The sequence below is a fragment of the Lagenorhynchus albirostris genome, chromosome 2 (assembly GCF_949774975.1).
Source record: "Lagenorhynchus albirostris chromosome 2, mLagAlb1.1, whole genome shotgun sequence".
Classification (NCBI taxonomy): Eukaryota; Metazoa; Chordata; class Mammalia; order Artiodactyla; family Delphinidae; genus Lagenorhynchus; species Lagenorhynchus albirostris.
Genome location: NC_083096.1, coordinates 90,899,394 through 90,905,393, shown reverse-complemented (window position 1 = coordinate 90,905,393; position 6,000 = coordinate 90,899,394).

Genomic DNA, 6,000 nt, shown 5'->3' with positions numbered 1-6,000 from the left:
AAGGATTACAGCTGCCCTCCTCTCTCTAGAGTTTGCCCTAGAGGGAGCTGCCATACCTGGGGAAGTTACATTTCAGCCCATCCCGATACAGGGGAACTAAAAGCTAGCACCCTTCTCTAAAGTGGGTGAGGTTTATGCTCTAGACTCTAGAGCCCTCTGTCTATGAATCAGACCAAGGCTAAGATTTCCTTGGAGTTATTCTTGCTCAGCTCTTTTCTGTTCCCTATTCTGTTTCACTCCTTTCCTTACAGGTGCCTCCTGTAGATCTCTCCCTCAATAAATCATGTGGATCTAAATGTCTGTCTCAGGATCTGCTTCTAGGGAAGCCAATCTAAGAGTCTGTAAAATGGGGATAATATTAGTACCTACTTCATAGGGTTGTTGTAGAGATGAAATATTAATTAAAATAATAGTAATAGCAAAAATTATCTAGTATTTATTATGCACTAGGCATTGTCCTAAGCAATTTACATGTATTAATTCATTTAGTCCTTATATCAGTCAGGGTCCAGGTATAATCCTTAAACAAGTAAAGTGCTTAGAACCATGTGTGGTACATATTTAGCATCAATTAATCTTATCTATTATTATTGATTGATTCATTCTCCATTTCAAATCAAAGATTAAGCCTGTTAATAGGTTGTTTCCCCTGCATTTTGAGGTCTCCTTCCCATGCCCCTTTTCTTAGGTATTCCTTTGGAAAGCTCCTTCCCCTTCATTTTTTTCTCTTTTACTCCAAAAGGTAGAGCTGCCAAGTCTATATTCTTGCTGAGGAACCTCCACACCCAACATTCTTTTTCTTCTTTTAACATCTTTATTGGAGTATAATTGCTTTACAATGGTGTGTTAGTTTCTGCTTTATAACAAAGTGAATCAGTTATACATATACATATGTCCCCATATCTCTTCCCTCTTGCATCTCCCTCCCTCCCTCCTTCCCTATCCCACCCCTCTAGGTGGTCACAAAGCACCGAGCTGATCTCCCTGTGCTATGCGGATGCTTCCCACTAGCTATCTATTTTACGTTTGGTAGTGTATATATGTCCATGCCATTCTCTCACTTTGTCCCAGCCTACCCTTCCCCCTCCCCGTATCCTGAAGTCCATTCTCTAGTAGGTCTGCATCTTTATTCCCGTCTTGCCCCTAGGTTCTTCTGACCATTTTTTTTTTTTTTAGATTCCATATATATGTGTTAGCATACGGTATTTGTTTTTCTCTTTCTGACTTACTTCACTCTGTATGACAGTCTCTAGGTCCATCCACCTCACTACAAATAACTCAGTTTCGTTCGTTTTTATCACACCCAACATTCTGACTTTCTTTCAGTCAAGGGAGCAGTGTTATTCTCTGATAGAATTGTTGGAAAAGGAAGCCACAAGCATCATCCACCGGGTTATTCAAATTTGTCTTGACTCAATGGTGTCATTTATAACTCAGAGAAAAGTCCAGCCACCCAGCTTCAGCTTTTAAAAAAAGAAGCTAAGCTTGATCTATCCTAACAACCCAGCAGGTTTACGGTTATGCACACTCATTGCTCTCTCCCTTCTTCAAGGCACTGGAAAATGGTCAAGTAAGCCTATGTCAACACCAGGGCATTCATCTAGTAATGTTTGGCACACAATAGGCATTTCAACATATGTGTTATTGAATAGATGACTGAATGAATTTACAAGGCAAGATAGAGCAATGACATCAGTTAATAGTTGTTTATATGTATCTATTTATTTACCACTTAATATGGTCGCCATTTCCTTCCTGCATCTTTAACCATCCAAGGTCATTTTCCTTCTCGAAGGAGAACCCATATAGCTTCTGTCAGTGAGGGTCTGTGATGGCAAAATCAGTTTTTGTTTACTTGAAAATGCCTTTATTTCATCCTCATTTTTGAAAGATATTTCAACTGGTTAAATAACTCTAGGTTGACAGTCATTTTCTCTGACTGTAATATCAAAGATATTCAGCTACTGTTCGTTGTGGTGCGCGGGCTTGTCACCGCGGTGGCTTCTCTGTGGCAGAGCACGGGGTCTAGGTGCGCAGGATTCAGTAGTTGTGGCGCACAGGCTTCGTTGCTCCGCGGTATGTGGGATCTTCCCAGACCAGGGCTGGAACCCGTGTCCCCTTCATTGGCAGGTGGATTCTTAACCACCGCACCACCAGGGGAGCCCTCTCTCGCTGGTTTTACTTTGTTTTCAGTGCTCTGCATTTTCATTGTCTCATGTCTAGGTGTAAATATTTTTCTTTTATTCTTTAAAAAAATCTTGCTGAAAGTGTTGTCTGTTTCTCTTCTCATCTTAGAATTTCAATCAGACACATGTTAGATCTTCTCAGTCTATCCTCTGATTCTCTTTTATATAAAAAAATTAGTTCAGTTCTATCTTCCAATTTGCTCATTCTCTCTTCAGAATGTCTAATCTACTGGTAAACCTGCCCATTGAATTTTAAATTCTAATTATTGTGGATTTTTTTTTAAAGTCTAGATTGTTTTTAAACCTGCCCACTCATTTTTTGCAGAACTTCATTATTTATATTTTCAATCTTTTATTTCTTTTATATTAAACATACTTATTTATAGTCTATGACTATTTATAATCTATGACTGTGATCTATTCCAGTTTTAAAGTCTTTATATGTTTGATTCTGTTATCTGTTTTTTTGTTTGTGTGGGGTTTTTTTTTTTCCTGCTAATTCTTGTACAAGACGCCTTCTCTCTTTGTATGATTTCTGATTTGATTGAGAGTTCATATTTCTTGGAAGTTTTTCTGTGGAAATGTTTGGGGTCTGGCTTAAGTTGGTGTCATAGTCAACTTGGGTTGACAAAATACCGTAAAGTAAAATACCATTGCTTAAAACATCTATTCCTCACAGTTCTGAAGCCTGGAAACCCAAGATCAAGGTGTTGGCAGATTCAGTGTCTGGTGAGGGTGCCTTTTCTGGTTCATAGAGGGCTATCATCTCACTGTGTTCTCACATGGTGGAAGGGGTGAAGTTGCTCTCTGGGGTTTCCTTTATAAAGGCACTAATCTCATTCATGAGGGCTCCACTCTTATGACCTAATCACCAGCCAAAGCCCTTATCTCCAGATACCATCACACTGGGGATTAGGTTTAAACATATGAATTTGGGGGAGGGAAACAAACATTCAGCCTATAGCATTTGGATTTCTCTAAACGTGACCTGGTTTACCTTTGCCAGCTGCCTGCGGGCATCACCAACCTGAAACCACTTTAAGGTAAATTACGTGCTTGAGTTTTTCAGACAACTCAGGTAGAGAAGATTATTGCCTTTGGTTAAAAAAAAAAATCTCAGAGGAGATATTTCCCCCTCCATCCTATGTTAGGGCTGATTATAGGCAATTTCCTTTTGTAGTCTTCTGGAAAGAGGCTGAAGAGGCCTTTTGGGGGATCCTGGCTTTATGTGTGGAGTGTCTTATGAGATTCCTCACGTTGGCAGGAACCTGGCCTTTGTCTCTTCTTTCCATGCCTCATGAGACCATGACAGCTAAAACTCAAATTCATCTGATTTAGCCAAGACAAAGCTTGACTTCAGGGTTCTACTTATCTCTTTTACTAGTTCTTAGCTTCTGAGTAATCAATCCTTATTTTCATGCTAGCTCATTGATACATTTTCTTTTTTTTTTAATATTTAAAAGCATTTTAAGTTGCTTTCAGTCTGAGTTGGACAAGGTATCTATTTCATTAACTGTCAGAAATGGAAGTCTACAGAGTGATTTTCTTCCCTACTTTTTATTCTGAAAAATTCCAAATTTCTAGAAAAGGTAAAATAATAATACATGAATAGTAGAGTACACGAATAGTAGAATAGTGTATATATATATATATATATATCCCCATATATCCTCACCGAGATCCAACTGTTAATATTTGGTTTGTATTTCTCTCTGTCTTTTGCTGAGCCATTTGAATATAAGTTTCAGAAGTCATGGCTCTTTACCCTTAAATATTTCAGCTTGCATCTTCTGAAAATAAATTCCCTTATATAGCCATAATTCCATATCTGAGAAAAATAACAGTAATTCCATAATATCATCTAATACACAGCCTATATTCAAATTTCCCCAATTGTTTCTTAAATGTCTTTTATAGTCTTTCCCTTCTTCTCTCTCTCTTTCTCTCTTCTCTTTCCCCTGTCTCTCTCTCATTTAGAACTCCATCAAGATTCACGTACTTTTTTTGGTTAGTTTTTCCTGACAATGATGTTTATGAAGAGTCTAGGCTAGTTGGCTAATAGAATGTCTCAAATTCTGCATTTATTTCACAGTGCTTTTTAAAAATATATAAACAGATAAACTTATTTCCATGTTTAAAATCTCCCACTGGCTTCTATAACAATAAAGCCCAAACGCATTCCCCTGGTTTACAAAGGCCTACGTGAGCTGTATACTCTCCTCTCTCTCACTGCATCTTAAGCCACAGTGGCCTCTTTCCAGTTTCTCAAACCCACGAAGCTTGTCCTCACAGGCATTAGCTTTAGTCCTTGCGTTAGCTGTTCCCTTTGCCTAATGTGCTCTTCCCTGAGCTTTGCTGGAAAGTTGGCTCCTTCTGATAATTAAAATTTCAGTTTGAATACTGTCCTCTCAGAGTGGCCTCGCTTACCTTGACCCTCAATGTAAAGCAGTCCTTCAGTCACTCTCACATCCCCCTACTTTGAATTCTCTGCATGGTCCCTATCACAGCCTGATATCTTTCTTGTTATTTATTTTAATTGAATTCCAGGAGGGCAGGGCTGTGTTCTTTCTTGCTTGCTACTACATTCGGGCACCTAGAACAGTTCCTGACACATAGCAAAAACAGAATAAATACTTGCTGAATACTCTGATGAATAAGCTGAAAGCTGAGGACTGAAAACAAGCCAGGCATTTAAAGAGGCTGGGGTAAAAAACTCGCAGAGGGAACTGCCAGGGAGAAGGCCCTGAGAGAACCCTGAAGCTTAGTCTATTCTTGTGTCTGAGGAATGTCCTGTGCCCTTGGAGGGAAGTGAGCTAGCAGGAGGGAGAAATGCAGGAGAGTGGAGAGGTGGGCAGGGAAAGATGGTTTAGGGTTTTGCGGGTCATGGCAGGGAATTTAGATTTTATTTTAAATCAAATGAGAAGTCACTAAAGGTTTTCAAGTAGGAGTAGGACATCTGATTTATCTTTTAAAAGATAATTTAAAAATAATTCAACTTGAGTAATATGGAGATAACTAATATGATAGAAAGTCATATGTGTAAGAGAAGATTTGCAAGGGGAAATAATGATTCATTTCCGACATGATGAATTTGACACATTGTACTTCCTTTGTGGCTTTCATATCAACACCCCAAAAAGAATTTATGAGTAAGAAGAGATTATAATACCTATCTCTGAAATAGTACAGCCAGCTAATTCAGTTGCTGCTTCTAAGCACCTGATATTAAGGGTACTTGTTGATAATGATAACAGGTACCATTTATTGAGCAGTCAGGAACGATGTTAAGCACTAAATAAAACTTACCTCACTTAAGCATCACAACCACCTTTATTAAAAGAGGATTTACTATCTGTGCTTTACAGTTGAGGAAACTGAGGCTAAAGAAGATAAGGATAACTCGTTCACGGTCAATCAACCAGTAAGTGGCAGAGATGGAACTCAAATCTGGGTCTAGTTTGATGCCAAAGCTGTTATTTTAACCCCTTTGCCATTAACACGTTCTCAGTAAGAGATACTGAAAATGGAGTTTTCTTAACACAGCCTTAAGGCTGTAAAAACCCTTAAATTTCATTTCAGTGGAGAAATATCTATTTGAGAAATAATCCTATTAAATTCATCAGATTAGTTAGCCGAGAGAGATTATAGTCTTAGTATTTTTGTAAAGCACAAACAGACCTATTTTTCAGTTAACTTGACGTGAAGAGGAAGGGAATGGAAATAAAACTTAGCCTTCCTAGTGTCTTTGGAATGTAGTTGCTTGAAACTGAGCAAAGCTGCTACCCAACTTTCCCGGGAACCAATGATTCTGCGG